At 46.0% G+C, this 16,069-nt stretch overlaps 1 protein-coding gene across 5 annotated transcripts in view; it reads right to left on the reverse strand.

Moving 5' to 3' along the window:
• The window catches only part of MPP3 (MAGUK p55 scaffold protein 3), a 97,221-nt gene that overhangs the window by 50,890 nt on the left and 30,262 nt on the right, over window positions 1–16,069 (reverse strand). For 4 of the 5 annotated variants that reach the window (XM_074978728.1, XM_074978727.1, XM_074978723.1 and 1 more), the window contains exon 2: window positions 8,655–9,037. The exons of the other annotated variant lie outside the window; for it this stretch is intronic. The gene's annotated coding sequence lies outside the window, so the exon portion shown is untranslated. The remainder of the gene's footprint in view (window positions 1–8,654; window positions 9,038–16,069) is intronic. 5 annotated transcript variants of the gene reach the window in all.

Genomic DNA, 16,069 nt, shown 5'->3' on the forward strand with positions numbered 1-16,069 from the left:
TTTTTAAGCTTTAAGGAAGGACAGTCCTTTTTTTGAACAATAGTATCCTTTCTATTTTTGTACAAAAGAACGACATACTTTTTTGGCTGTTATATTGATGTTTTGTTTTGGGTTTGTACTTAATTTTTAATTTTTATACTGAATTATAGGGTTGCTAATCGTCCTCCTATCAGAAGGACCTTAGTGGTTCATTCAGATGATTTTCTCTTGTTATTTTTTGTTCTTTGTAAAATAAAATACAGCTAAAAAAACTTAACTCCTTTAAATCAACTTTTGAGCATTACAGGCAGCAACAACCCCTTCCATTCCCCCTCCTTCTGCCCCACACCCTGCCAGACCAGCATGTATGTGTTTTGTCAATATATTTCATGTCCAAAAGTGTTCCATGGCTTACAGGGAACACTGGTCAGGAGTCCACAGAACTATAGAAAAATATGATCCCCTAGGAAGCATGTTAGTCTTGTAAAATTCCAACAGTAGCTCAATAAGATAGAAATATCCCAAGATAAGTCTCCCCCAGCTCTCCAAACCTGGGAGTTCTTTGCTGCTGTTGCTTTGGTCTGCATTGTCTGAACACACCCCGGGTAGATCTACACTAGGGAAAAAGTCAGTCTCAGATATACAATTCTAGTTATGCCATTAGCGTAGCTAGAATCAACGTATCAGAATGGACTTTCTGGCCTAGGTCTTCAGGTTCGCACCGACGTCCCTTACTCCACAAGATAACATAGAGTACAGGGATGGACAACTGACCCCAAAGAGGTCGATTTTGCAGAGTCTTAACACATGCGGCAAAATTGAATTCCAGAAGTTCAACCACAGTACCTTAATGGTCCAGTAAATACACACCAGCCCCTAATCTAGACTGTATGCTCTCTGCGGTAGGGTCTGTTTCTTGCACAGGACTGAATGCATTGTCACAGATAACTATAAAGAAAGAACATACAACTTAACTTGCAAAGAATCTCATTTCCTTAGACTATGCTCTGAATCTGGTTATTTTCTAGAAACAAACTAGATATTCCCCCTTCCAACCTGAAGAAAAGCACTAGGAGTTTTTTTATACCTAAATTTGTTTTTATGCTCTGAAGATTAATTATAAAATGCCCTATAGAGGGTGATTTACTGGGAGTGGAAAAGGCTCCTTATAATTAATTTTTTTGTGCTGTGTTAAGCCAATTTATTTTATTTAAATCCCTAGAAAAGATTGTATTCAATGATTATTTAAACTTTCCTTCTTCTACATAGCTCCGATGACCAGCCATCAGAGTACAATAACCTGAACAATGTTCTTAGCTTCCCTCATTTACCAATATAAAATTAAGCATTAATGCAGACAATGGTTATGCATTAGATACAATCAGAGCCAAAAGAAAGTTTAAGCATATGTTTAATTTCCTAAGCATAAGTGGTTTCTTTAATGTCAATGGGACTATTTAAACAATAACAAATTAATGGGTAGCAGGTTTAGAACTTTGCAGAGACTGCTATAACATTTATCAGAAAGGTAGCCAAGTTAGTCTGTATCTTCAAAAACAATAAGAAGTCCTGTGGCGCCTTACAGACTAACAGATATTTTGGAGCATAAACTTTCATGGGCAAAGACCCACTTCGTCAGATGCATGAATGAGGGGTTTCAGAGGAGGGTATAAAGAGGGAGTCTCAGTCAAGGGGAGGGCCATAGCTGACAGGGTTTATTCAGTCAGGGTGGATGTGGCCCATTTTGGGCAGTTAATGTGGAGTTGTGATCATCAAGAGAGGAGAAATCAAGTTAGTTCAGTCGGGGGGATGTGGCCCATTGTCAGTTGCTAATGTGGAGGTGTGAACATCAAGAGCAGAGCAGCTGCTTTTGTAATGGTCCAACCACTCCCCGTCTCTGTTCAATCCTTGGTTGATGGAGTCAAATTTGCAAATGAATTGCAAGTCTGAAATTTCTCTTTGCAGTTTATTTTTGAACACTTTTTGTTATAGGACGGCTACTTTTAAATCTGTTACTGAGTGTCCCAGGAGACTCAAGCGTTCTCCTAACATTGTCGCATTCCATCCAAACTTAGTTGTTCACAATGGTGTCTTGACAGAATCCTTCAGCATACCCTCAGGAGTGTGACAAGGGTGCCTATTGTCACCTTTCCTGTTCTTGCCCACAAAGGACTGGATTACAAACAGGCCAACAGATGGCCATCAACAAGGCATTCAGTGGACACTTTTCAAACAGCTAAAGGACATTGATTTTGCTGATGATGTCATCCTTCTTCCACACCAACGTGAAAGCATGGTAGAAAAGGCCATAATACTAGACATATCTGCCGCAGTAACTGGACTGAGCATTAACAAGGGAAAGACCAAGACAATGAGGATCATCCAGTACAAGAACACCACCATCACACTGGGAGGGGATGACCTAGAAGAGCAGAGCAGTTCACCTACTTGGGGAGTATGATGGGCAGAGATGGAGGAACAGATAAGAATATCAAAACCAGGATGGGGAAAGCAACAGCTGCATTCAAGACTCTCCATCCCACACAGAGTTCACAAATAATACCTGTGAAGATGAAACTGCGCATCTCCAACTCAAATGTGCAGAGTGAGCTCTTGTATGGATGTGAGACCTGATGGACTAAAAAGTCTTCAAATCACAACCTAGAGACATTCATAAATAGATGTCTGAGGTACGTACTTCACATCAAATGGCAAGACTTTGTCACAAACATGGAGCTTTGGAACAGAGCAGGACAAGAACCGATTGACTTTCAAATCAAAAGAAAGTGGGGATGGCTGGGCCACACTCTCAGAAAACCATCATCCAGCACAGTCCGTCAAGCTCTCACATGGACCCCGCAAGGAAAATGCAAAAGAGGAAGACCTCGAATAATGTGGAGAAGATCTACTGAGACTGAAGGACAACAACTGGGGTACTCCTGGAGCCAGCTAGAAGTTTTGTCCCAAGACAGAGCAAAGTGGAGAAGACTTGTGGATGACCTATGCTCCACTCAGAGTACAAGAGTTAAGTAGTAGTGGGTAGGTTTAGAACTAACAAAAGGAACCTTTTCTTCATGCAGGGCATAGTAAGCCTGTGGAACTCCTTGCCAGAGGATGTTGTGAAGACCAACACTTTAACAGAGTTCAAAGAAGAACTAGATACGTTCATGGAAGTTAGGCCCATCAATGGCTATTAGCCAGGATGGATAGGAATGGTGTCCCTAGCCTGTTTGTCAAACTCTGGAGATGGATGTTCTATTCACTCCCTCTGGGGCATCTGACATTGGCCACTGTTGGAAGACAGGATAATGGGCTAGATGGACCTTTGGTCTGAACCAGTATGGCTGTTCTTATTCCTGCACTTCAGGGTCAACTGACAGCATGCTCTAACGACTTGGCTGTATCATGGCCTGAGCACTCAGCACCTTGAAGGACTGAGCTCAAATGCTGATTTGTAATTCATACGGCTAGGGCCCTACCAAATTCATGGTCATAAAACGCATCACGGACCATGAAATCTGAGCTGTAGAGTATCAGATAGAAGCTCGCAAAATACCCAGTTTCACAGGGAGAACATGGAGTACAGGGGTCGATGGACGAACCCAGAGAGGTCGATTTTGCTGCATCTTAACATACGTGGCAAAATCGAACTCCAGAGGATTGAATGCAGCATGTTGATCTTCCTGTAAGTATAAATCCACCCTTCTAATAGTTTATGATCTGTTTCTACACAGACCTATTTCTCCCATAAACCTTCGTGAAACAACTCATAGCTGAAAGAATTCCCAGCATTACATTTCAATAGGGGCATAGTTCTATTTTAGGCTAGCCTATCCATTGGAAGCCAGGGCTTGATTTTACCCCTGTGAGGCTACATCAACTGCTCAGCTTGACATCTTTGTTGATATCAACGTCTTTGAGTGAAGATGGGACTTGAACAAGTGTGGCAGACCCCTACCTGGAAGCTTCAGGAACCTTCTGGAAGGACGGTAGACTGGATGGTGGGCCAATGCCTTTTTGTTCCCTGACTAGGCCCAAGCTCTCATTGGTCAGCTGAGGCCCTGCGCTCCCTATAAAAGGTTTCCCTCGCTGGTTGAGGGGGGAAGGTTTTGGAAGGCGCACCGGACGAGCAGAGCGAACGAGCAAGAAGGTACCACAGGGAAGCGGTGGGCGAAGTGGCCCAGGGTGAGGTTGTTACTTTGGGGCAGGGGTGAAGGCCCTGCCAGTTGCCTCTTATCCTCGTAGGGACCCTGGGCCGGAGTCCAGGGTAGAGGGTGGGTCTGGACTCCCCCACCTTCCCCAAAGGGTTTACTCCACTGGAGCAGGCACGGGCCTGCAAGGGGACTGCCTTTATTCTCCCATTCTGGACTTGCCTATGACGAGGATGGCTCGCTAAGCGGAGACTCCTGCCTTTGGAAAGGCCTGGGCAGATAAGGGGTCTCCGTGAGTCTCTGAAGCAACAGAGAACTGCCAGGAAGTGCAGGGACCCACAGGGGCTGACAAGGGACTTTGTCACACAAGTTATTATTGTTTGCAAAATCTCCTGTTTTGCCAGTCATCTTTCCGGTATTGTGAACTCTCCCTATTCAGCACAGTGACTGAAGCACTGAGCAGTAACAAATTTGGGATCAATATGATTAGATTAACATGCCTATGCTAGTACAGGGATTCCTGGGAGGGCCACAGGCCACGTGCCTCTCCCCACTCATGTCTCTCCTATGATCCACTCCCTTCCCTTCCCTACTCTGCTGTGTCCTGCCTTCTCCTGCCTCTGCTTTGCCCCCGCCTACCACTTCCTGCAGAAACACCACACTGTTTCCGGGAAGCGTGGGGACATCCCGCCCCCTTGGAGCAGCACAGCTGGCACTCACAGTAAGTGCTGGAAGACCCCCTGTGCACCCTCCTCTTTCAAAATACCGGTTGCATAGTGTAGACAACAGCAAAGTTATTTTGAAATAACTTGGCTGTGTAGATGTAGCCCCAGAGATTTGTACTGGGACTTGAGCTGTTCAACATCTTCCTGACTGATCTGGAAAAAGGAGTAAACAGAGAAGTGGCAAAGTTTGCAGAATATCTAAAAACACTCCGGAGTTACATCCCAGGCAGACTGCAAAGAGTTGCAAAGGGATCTCACAAAACTGAGTTACTGGGCCAAAAAAATGGCTGATGGTTTTCAGTGTTGACAAATGCAAAGTAATGCACCCTGGAAAACACAATTCCAACTATAGATACAAAACCATGGGATCTAAATGGATAGTGACTTCTCAAAAAAGAGAACTCGGCGTCACTGTGGATCATTCTATGGGAACATGTGCTCCAAGTGCAGTAACATTATAAAAAAAAAAAGCTCTAACTATGTTAGGAACCTTTAAGAGGGAGAGAAAATAAGACATGTAGATATCATATGACATGGTACACTCACCTGATGTGGGAGGCCAAGATTCAGTTATCTGGTCTGAATCAGGACTGCCCACAACCCACGTGAGTGCCCTAACCACTGGGCAATCTGCTGCTGTATTCTGGTGCGGGTGGGTCTCTGACTTGTTCTGATCAGAAATTTCAGCCTGGATCTGAGCAACCAGGGCTGGCAAAACAGCACTGTTTCCCAACCAGCGTTCCCTGTAAGAGGAGTGCTTGGGTGGCTGCTCAGCTGATTAGCAGGGCGCCCACAGCTGCCCATTGTAGGGAGCATATGTGTTCTACTGGTGGTGCACATCCACACATGCCTTGAGGCATATAAAATTTATTCTGCCCATGGCTGGAAAACTTGATAGGGAACAGTAACAGAGAGGAAGCCGTGCTAGTCTATACACTATCAAAACAAAAAGCAGTCAAGTAGCACTTTAAAGACTAGCAAAATAGTTTATTAGGTGAGCTTTCGTGGGACAGACCCACTTCTTCAGACCACAGCCAGACCAGAACAGACTCAATATTTAAGGCACAGAGACCCAAAAACAGTAAGCAAGGAGGACAAATCAGAAAAAGATAATCAAGGTGAGCAAATCAGAGAGTGGAGGGGTGGGGGGGAGGTCAAGAATTAGATTAAGCCAAGTATGCAGACGAGCCCCTACAGTGACTCAGAAAGTTCGGGTCCCGGTTTAAACCATGTGTTAATGTGCCGAATTTGAATATAAAAGCCAGCTCGGCTGCTTCCCTTTGAAGAACGGTGTGAAAGTTCTTTTTCAGTAACACACATACCCTTAGGTCATTGACAGAATGGCCCATTCCATTAAAATGTTGAATAACTGGTTTGTGGATCTGGAGTGTTTTGATGTCTGTTTTGTGCCCATTGACCCTTTGTCTAAGGGAGTTAGAAGTCTGTCCAATATACAAAGCATCTGGGCATTGTTGGCACATGATGGCACATATGATGTTAGTAGAGGAGCATGAGAAAGTGCCCATGATTCTGTGAGTAACCTGGTTAGGTCCAGTGATGGTACTTCCAGAGAAGATATGTGGACAAAGCTGGCAGTGGGCTTTGTTGCAGGGAAAGGTTCCAGGACTGGTATTCCCGGAGTATAGATTGTGGCTGTTAGTGAGGATCCTCATAAGGTTGGGAGGTTGAACACTATTCCCAACTCCAGTTCGACACTCTAACCACTCTACTGCACTCCCCCTGGGCTTTGCTGGTGAGCACATCTTGTCCTAATACTGGCTTCCCAGTAATAGATTCAACCTATCCTGTTAGGTGACAAATACATTTAGACAAAACTATATAATGGACATGCAAATTACAATACATAGGTGTATAATTTCAGCACTGAGGGCATACACTCAATGAGATGCACTCTTCCTCTCAAACCAGATACTCCCTAATTCATTTTTAATCTGACTTCTGCTCTGTTACTATTGGGGCAAAAGGTTTAACCAGCTTTATGGTAGAAGATTCTTTAGATTCTATCCTTACTAGGTAAGAAACAGAATGTGATCACTTCTTTAAACTCAGATTAATCAGCCTGTGATGGGTTGACCAATAGAGCCTTTAAATAGGATTCTGATTTTGTTTAGCCTAGATAAATTGGATGGCTGAACGATATTAACAACTGATTTTACACTAATATGTTTATCTAGTTTCTAAACTAGATTTGTGGCTCAATGTGGAATGAAACTTCAGTATTGTGGATTTCTTTTTTCTAAGACAGTTTTATTTGTTTTTCAAAAACAACTTTATTTCTCCATCTTTCCAGAAAATCACTCCCTGTAACAGCTCAGGAAATGCAAATGAATTACAACATTTTTCAGGGGCTGAAAACTTCATGGCTGCTACTATTAAACAGGATTTCAGTTTATTTGAAACATTTTACTTTTGTCTACCATAAATTTCAAGCCATGGCTGACCCCAACCTTTGACTTAATTATGGAATTTAAGTAGAGTATTTTAAAGTGTAATGAAATCAAAAGAAACTGGTGTCCGGGAGTTACTGGTGTCCTTAAAAAAAGGGTCCTTTGAGCACTGAAAAAAATGTCATATTCAAAAAATTCAGATGTTTATCAATAACTGCCTCGGTAAAATCCTCCAGATCCGCTGGCCATACACCATCAACTACCAAGCCTGTGGCAACTGACTCACCAACTTCCTGCCCAAGAAGAAATCAGGAACAGAAGATAGCGATGGATTGGACAGACCCTCAAAAAACCAACCACCAATGCCACGAGGTAAGCCTTAGGTTGAAACCCACAAGGAAAAAGGAAAAGAGGACGCCCAAAAAAAGCCGTGTGTAGAGACCTGAAGGCAGACACTAGAAAGACAGGGTACACCTGGTCAGAACTGGAAAAGATCACCCAGGACAGGGGATGCTGGCGAATGGTCATCCATGGCCTATGCTCCACAGTGTAGGAATGGAAGAGGTTTACTACTACTACAGAGTGAGGTTTTCTAATGTGATGCTGTTTATGGTGCTTAAATACCACAGTGACAGGTGTCTTGAAACAGCCTAAACCAGATCAACCCCAAAACATGTTACCACATAGAAGAAGCGAAATGCCACAAAAGTCAACCAGCTAATCTCCTAAAATCTGAGGGGCTGAGTCCTTAACATCTTCTAACAACTCCCACCCGGCCTGCTCTGTTCATTTGAGCATAATCCAGGCCGTTTCCCCTTCATGCACTGCCTGCAATTTCAGGCCTTCAATTATATTTTAATTAGCTCAGCCTCTTGCTGTCCCTGGGACATGGGGATTAGGACTCAAGGGCTGGCCTGGCGGCGGCTTCCCTTTCATCTCAACACAAGCCCCCTTCAGACACAGGCGGGTTGAAAACCGACGAGAAGAAAGACACCCAGCCGGCCTGCCCTGGCCGCTCCATCTTTGTCTGCATTTGCTCCATGGGTGGGCAGAGGGAGCTGGCCCCTCGCGTGGGAGACGCGCGGCTGCCTCACCACGTGAGTGAGACGGGCTGCCTGGTCCGTGGCAGGCACCAGGAACGAGGCGGCACAGGCAGGTCTCCGGCCTCCCCCAGAGAGCCCCCCGCCCAGTGCCATCGCTCCGGCACGGCCCCCGCCTCCGGCGCCCTGCAGCGGCCGGCCGGAGCGCTCAGATGGGGCCAGCGGCCCGGCCCAGCGCTGCGCCAGCGCGATCTCCTTCCCGCGGGGCCCTGGCGAGGGAGGCGCGGAGCGGGGTGCGCTCCAGCCGCGGGCGCGGGGCCAAGCGGCCGCTGCCCGGCCCGGGGGTGTTACCTGCCGGCCGGCGGGGGCCGGGGCTCGGTGCTCAGGCGGCGGCTGCCTCCCGCGGCGAAAGGCGCAGCTCCCGGGTCTCGGCGTCCCTCCAGCGCCGTGCGCGCCTCGCTCATGCGCCCCTGGAGCGCACCGCCTCCATCCCGTCCCCTTTCGCCGGTGGGGTGGGGAGGGGAGGGCTGGATGGCTGGGGAGCTGGCTGCCCCCCACCCGCCTCTTTGTGTGCCGGGCTGCGGGTGGAAGGAGAACACAAGCCGCAGTTTGGGGGGGCGCATGCCCCAGCGGTCCGGTGGGGAACTGTGCCAGCCCACAGCGCCATCCGGTGGGCACGGAGTTCTCTCCCGAGTCCCTGCCCCAGAGCCAAGAGCCTGATAGGCAACGATGAGCTGGGGTGGGGGAGGAAACAAAAGTTAATTTTATTACCATACTGTGACCAAGTGGGCGGGGGGGGGGGTGAGGAGTTTATTCCCCTGGATGTGCCTCAGTTTCCCAGGCACAGAATCAGTGAGGGGAGTTTCGGTGTGATGACTTGTCACACATAGACAATGGCCCTCCCCGTTCTGTGTAACCAAGGCCAGCAGGCGACACCTTTCTTCGCCCACCCCCCGAAACAGGACGAAGGAGGGGGGAGCCGCCTGGCTGCTTTGAATTGGAACTGGGCTGTTGAGTTGGGGGTCTCAGCTAACTGGAGAGGGATGAGCGGGGGCAGGGCCCAGCTCAGGGATCCCCTCTGGGCCCCTCTCCCTAAAATGGATGGCAGTGACTGCTTCTAATCTGTGTGCTAAGTCTGTACTAGTTGTCTCCCTATCAACTAATAAACCCGCTGTTCTCCCTGTTGAACCAGAGTCACATCTGACTGCAGGTGGGGTGCAGGGCATGCTGACCCCCACGCTCCATGACACACACATAACAAGCAGTCCTGTGGCACCTTACAAATGAACACATTAATTAGGTCATGAGCTTTCCTGGGTAAAACCCACTTCCTCAGATGGAAATGGAGTGGAATAAACAGAATCCACGGTTTATATGGCAGAAGGGAATTGCCTGTTAGTAGATGGACCAGTTAATGAAGCAAACTATACATGTTTACATGGCTCATTCAGACTTTGAACTTGGGAACTCCTAAGGCAGGGTTTCTCACTGGAAATTATTATTGGCCTTACACCAAATCTTACTGATCACCTGACTTTTTTCTGAAAAAACTTTGAGAGGGAAAAAAAAAAGAAATATGTATATGCACATATCAAAATCATTGCTGTTTTTTTTGCAGACTCAATAAAAATAAGGTACAGCTCTCTTTATTCCATACAGAACTTAAAATAAACAATAAGGACCTCTGTACATTCTTCTCTTTTGTCATTGCTTCTTTTGCTTTTTGGCTGCTTTTCAAAAGACTTTCTAGAGCTAGTAAGTCTGCTGCAGTGAAAACTGATATGTGAATGTTTGTAAATATCACTTCCCACAGCAGACTTACTAGCTGCCTTGAAGGCAGAGAAAAGTGATATTAACAAACATGCAAATATCACTTTTCAAAGCGCACTTACTCAGCCCCTGCAGGCAGGGGACAAAGTAATACCTGGATGGAGAGGTGGATAGGGAAGCAGCAAGAACCGGACCAATGAGGGGGTGAGCCCAGGGTTGGAGACCAAGTCTAAAATGTCCCCCACTGCCCCAGGGAATGTGAGGAACTTACACTGGCTTCTCCTCTGGGTGTGGAGTCAACGTGTTAGAGAAGCCTCCAGAGCTGTTCTTACTGGGAACTACATTAATGCATGTCAGCCCAGAATCCTGAAAGTGCAGATGTGACAAAGCAAAATTTAGTCTCACTCCTTCCCAACCATAGTCTGAGTTCAGGAAGTAATACAGAAAGTACAGTTCTTTGCTCCTTTGAAATATCCAAGGTACTTATACATTTAGGGCACTGTTCCATGGGTTGAAGATCTGCCATTGAACTTGTTTTACTTAATTTTACTAATAAAACCATTTAATACACACAGACAAAATCCTGCTTCTTTTGTGCACTCAAAGAGGACCAATAAAGTTAATGGGACCACTGGGGAGAGAAAAGCCGGAAAGATTTTGGCCCTGATGTATTAGTTTTTAAAGAGATTTGGGAAGGGTTATTCAATTTGAATATCTTGTAGTCACAGGTGACTGGTATTTTCCCATCCTTGTTCCTGTATATTTGTTTTAAAGACTCCATAATTTCCTATAACTATCAGTCATTCATCTCTGGATGCTATTTGGCATTATCATAAAGTGTCCCTTGTTACAGCATATTGCTGAGGGCTGTGTAGATGTCAAATAAACCAGCAGACAACAAGTTTCACAAAGACTTAGGATGTTTTATCCGGTCATCTGATGAAGTGGGTCTTTGCTCACAAAAGCTTATGCTCCAATAAATCTATCTAAAAGGTGCCACAGGACTTGTTGTTTATGTGGTCACCAATCTTCCACCATAAAGTAAACCAATCACTCAAAGAAAGCAAAGGAACAAAGATCATCCCATTAATTAGTTCTGGCTTTATTAAAATAAGGAAGTCTGACATTGTTTCCGTGAGCCCATCACTCAGCGTTAACAGCCTATTTCCCTACAAAAACTGGGACTCCCCATCAGATCACCTGAGCTAGTTTCCCTTTGATAGGCCATTTTGTCTTCCATAAATATCTTTCTTAAATAGAAAGTAAATAGTGGGATTTGCTTTTACCAAAAAACATGGCGCCTTTTTGGGAAATCTTCCATAATCCCACAAATGGGGAGGGAAATGAAGAATTTCAGCTCCTAGGAGGAAACCTACCTATAAAACCGAACAGGGAAAGGGCCTGGAGCAGGAGAGACGCATCACTAGGCAGTGGGCCTCTCCTGGATCAGATGCAGCTCAGAGAAGGGCTGTTACCAAGGCTAACAGGACCGGGTTGTTCCCTTGGTGGGAACTGGATGTTTCTAATGAGCGGAAAGGCAGCCAGACGTCTGGCTCCATTGGCACGTTACAATAATGCTAGGAGCTGCAGTAATAAAACAGAGGCTTGGGTATAATTCTGCTAATCTGAAGGTCTGCTGAAACAGCACCAGATTGACACCCCATGAATGCTGATCCCTGCAGGGCATGGAGAGAAACTACTGTGCTGGATCCATACCTAAATCTAGGTATTCCCCGCTCTGGTAAAAGACAGGTGGCCTTGGTCATAATGCCGCACACGCCCCCAACCCAGCAATTACAGCATCACCTGGGATGTGAGAGAGACCCAGTTTCACATTCTCTCTCTGCTTGATATGGAGCAGTCATTTGTATCCAGGTCTCCTATAGAACTGGAGAATGACCATTATAAGGCATTCCAAGGTGGACTTCTTGCATCCCTCCTGTTGGAGAAGTTTTGCAGTGTGTAAATAATGAAAAATTTATCGAAGAAGGGCAGTGAACTGGGTGAAAGAATTTAAACATGTCCCCTCACTGGACAAAGGCGGCCGAATTCCTGTTAGTTGGTAATGATTTTGGTCACCCGCTGCTTGACTTGGAGTACATAGAGTGCTGGGTAAAAGGCTGCCTCTGCTAGATGTAAACGACTGTTTTTCAGTGATGGAAAAAGACATTTCTATCCTCTGGGGGTTTATGGATTAAAATCACAGCAAAAGCCACGAAAACGTATAATTGTCTCTATATAAGATCAGAAAGGGAGAAGCTCTTAATTCTGTTACTGCCTCCCTGTTCTAGTATTCAGACTAAAACAACAAGAATTCTTGTGGCACCTTATAGACTAACAGATATTTTGGCTTTTGTGAGCAAAGACCTGCTTTGTCAGATGTATTCAGTATTCAGACTGTGTTTAGAAGGATGCCTCGTTAGCCTGGAGAGACAGGGAAATGTCTTCTGTCAAGTAAATATTGTTAGCAAAGCAATAATTAGAGAGAGAAAGGAGGAAGTTCTGGGACAATAAAGCCATTTAAAATGCTATTGCCGTATTCACAACGTCTATCGTCTGTTCTCAAGGAAATGGAGACATTGGGGCATTGGACATTAGGAAAAACTTCCTGTCAGGATGGTTAAACACTGGAATAAATCATCCAGGGAGGTTGTGGACTCTCCATCATTGGAGATATTTAAGAGCAAGTTAGATAAACTTATCTATCAGGGATGCTCTAGATCCTGCTTCATCCTGCCGTAAGGGCAGGGGACTGGACGTGATGACCTCTGGAGGTCCCTTCAAGTTCTAGTATTCTATGAAAAGCCACTCTTTATCCAAGTGCACAGAGGTCCCTGGTGAAGGAGAATATCTGCATGAAGCAGGTTATGCCATCTGATGGCGAGACCATGCTACTGAGAATTAAAACGGAGTGCTCAGAGAAGGTTTGCAATTCACTCTTATGCCAAAAACTAATCACTTAATTTCAGTGTAAAGGGATCTCTGGTGTAGCTATGCTTGGAAAGCAGGCTTTGACAGACTCTAAAACACCTGCTGGCAACTAGGCAGAAAGAATTCGTGCAGCTCGTAGGGCAGGTCTACACTGCAGCAGAAGGTCAACTTAAGGTACACATTTCTAGCTGCGTTAATTATGTGGCTAGAGTCAACATCCGCACCGGCTCCACTAAGGGAGTTTGACGGCAGCCTTTGCTCCCACCAACTTCCCTTACTCCTAACAAGGGTACAGGAGTACCATGGTCGATGGGGCATCCTGTAAATTCAATTAAGCACATCCCTACTAGGCATGCCAAATCAAATTCTGGAAGGTCGATCGCAGCAGGGTCAGTCTTCCCCCGTTGTAACGACATTCCCTTAATTAAGGTCTGTCAAAGTGAGATCCTGCACACCTGGAAGAAATCGTAGAACCATCAAACACTAGAACTGGGAGGGACCTCGAGAGGTCATCGAGTCCAGTTGCCTGCCCTCACAGCAGGACCAAGAACCATCTAGACCATCCCTGATAGATGTCTAATGTGCTCTTAAATATCTCCAGCAATGGAGATTCCACAACCTCTCTAGGCATGGAAGTAATAGAAAAATACTCCTCCCATCAGGATGAAACTCAACTCCAAGACCACTAAAATAGTCATTTTATTGCATTCATAATAGTCAAGGGAAAGCAGCTGCTCAGTATAATTACATTTTAATTTTAAAAGTGTCCATAACTGAGCTAGAAAACCTGCTGAAGATTCAATATTGACATTATTCTATCCAAGCAGTCGTTACGAATCGTAGCATAGGACTCTGGCTTGGTAATAGATTTCTGACACTGACTGTATCTATTTTAATGAAAGGTGAGATTAGAACATAGCTAGTCATCCTATACTTGTTGGTTATAGGGAACTATAGACCAGTCAGCCTTACCTCAATCCCTGGGAAAATAATGGAGGGAATCCACAAGGAATCCATTTTGAAGCACTTGGAAGAGGGGAAAGTGATCAAAAGTAGCCAACATGGATTCACCAGGGGCAAGTCCTGCCTCACCAATCCGATCAGCTTCTATGACAACGTAACAAGCTCTGTGGACATGAGGAAGCCAGTGGATGTGATATACCTTGACTTCAGCAAGGCTTTTGATATGGTCTCCCACAACATTCTTGTCCATAAGTTAAGGAAATATGGATTGGATCCTTGGACTATAAGATGGATAGAAAGCTGGCTTGATGGTCGGGCCCAACGGGTAGTGGTCAGTGGCTCAATATCTGGATGTTGGTCTGTTTCAAGCGGAGTGCTGCAAGGCTCGGTTCTGGGGCCGGTGTTATTCAACATCTTTATTAATGACCTGGATGAGGGACTGAGTTGCACCCTCAGCAAGTCTGCGGATGACACAAAACTAGGGGGAGAGGTAGATACGTTGGAAGGTAGAGAGAGACTCCAGAGGGACCTGGATAAATTGGAGGACTGGGCCAAAAGAAATCTGATGTGGTTCAATAAGGAGAAGTGTAGAGTCCTGCACCTGGGGCGGAAGAATCCCAAACATTGTTACAGGCTGGAGACCGACTGGCTCAGCAGCAGTGCGATGGAAAGGGACCTAGGGGTTATGGTGGATGAAAGGCGGGATATGAGTAAACAGTGTGTCCTTGTAGCCAAGAAAGCTAACGGCATACTGGGGTGCATTAGGAGGAGCATTTCGAGCAGATCTAGGGAAGTAGTTATTCCTCTTTATTTGGCACTGGTGAGGCCACATCTGGAATATTGTGTCCAGTTTTGGGCCCCCCAGTATAAAAAGGATGTGGATTTGCTAGAGCAGGTTCAGCGAAGGGCAACAAAAATGATTTAAGGGTCTGGAGCACAAGACCTATGAGGATAGGCTGAGTGATTTGGGCTTGTTTCGTTTATAGAAGAGAAGACTTAGAGGTGACTTAATAGCAGCCTTCAACTTCCTGACAGGGAGCTCTAAAGAGGAGGGTGAGAAATCGTTCTCAGTGGTGTCAGATGGCAGAACAAGGAGTAATGGTCAGAAGTTGAAGAGGGAAAGGTGTAGGTTAGATATTAGGAAAAAGTTCTTCACCAGGCGGGTGGTGAAGCATTGGAATGCGTTGCCTAGAGAGGTGGTGGATTCTCCATCCCTTGAGTTTTTTAAGTCCCAGCTGGACAAGGTCCTGGCTGGGATGACTCAGTAGGGGTTGATCCTGTTTGAAGCAGGGGGCTGGACTAGATGACTCCCTGAGGTCCCTTCCAGCCCTATGATTCTGTGATTCTGTGTTATTTAGCCCCATTTGGGTCTGAGCTGGGACCTCTTCATCCTTGACAGAAGGCAGTGAAACTCACTTGAGATCATGTAAGGCTTCTTCAGAATCCTTTTCCATAGGTTTCAGTCCACCCTCCTGAGCTGTCAGTTTCAGCCATACTCAGCAGCTCTCCAACTCCTGGCAGATTGGGCTTTGCCTTCCTGGGAACCTGTGGAGATGGTTCACCTGTTCTGACCCGGTCAGGTGGAAGAGCCTCAGGTTTGCATCTGGTTCCTGTGAAGGCCTAGTTCATAGAATCCAAGGGCTGGAAGAGACCTCAGGAGGTCATCAAGTCCAGCCCCCCGCCGAAAGCAGGACCAATCCTAACTAAATCATCCTAGCCAGGAGTTTGTCAAGCGGGAACTTTAAAACTCCTAGGGATAGAGATTCCACCATCTCTCTAAGTAACGCATTCCAGTGCCTCACCACACTTCTCCTGAAATAGTTTTTCCTAATATCCCACCTACAACTCCCGCTCCTTGTTCTGCCATCTGTCACCACTGAGAACAGCCTCTCTCCATCCTCTTCGGAACCCCCCTTCAGGAAGCTGAAGGCTGCTATCACATCCCCCTCACTCTTCTCTCCTGCAGACTAAATAAGCCTAAATCCCTCAGCCTCCCCTCATAAGTCATGTGCTCCAGCCCCCAATCATATCTCATGCCCTCTGCTGGACCCTCTCCAATGCACCACTTCCTTTCTATACTGTGGGCCCAGACCTGGACGTAA

The sequence above is a fragment of the Carettochelys insculpta genome, chromosome 28 (assembly GCF_033958435.1).
Source record: "Carettochelys insculpta isolate YL-2023 chromosome 28, ASM3395843v1, whole genome shotgun sequence".
Classification (NCBI taxonomy): domain Eukaryota; kingdom Metazoa; phylum Chordata; order Testudines; family Carettochelyidae; genus Carettochelys; species Carettochelys insculpta.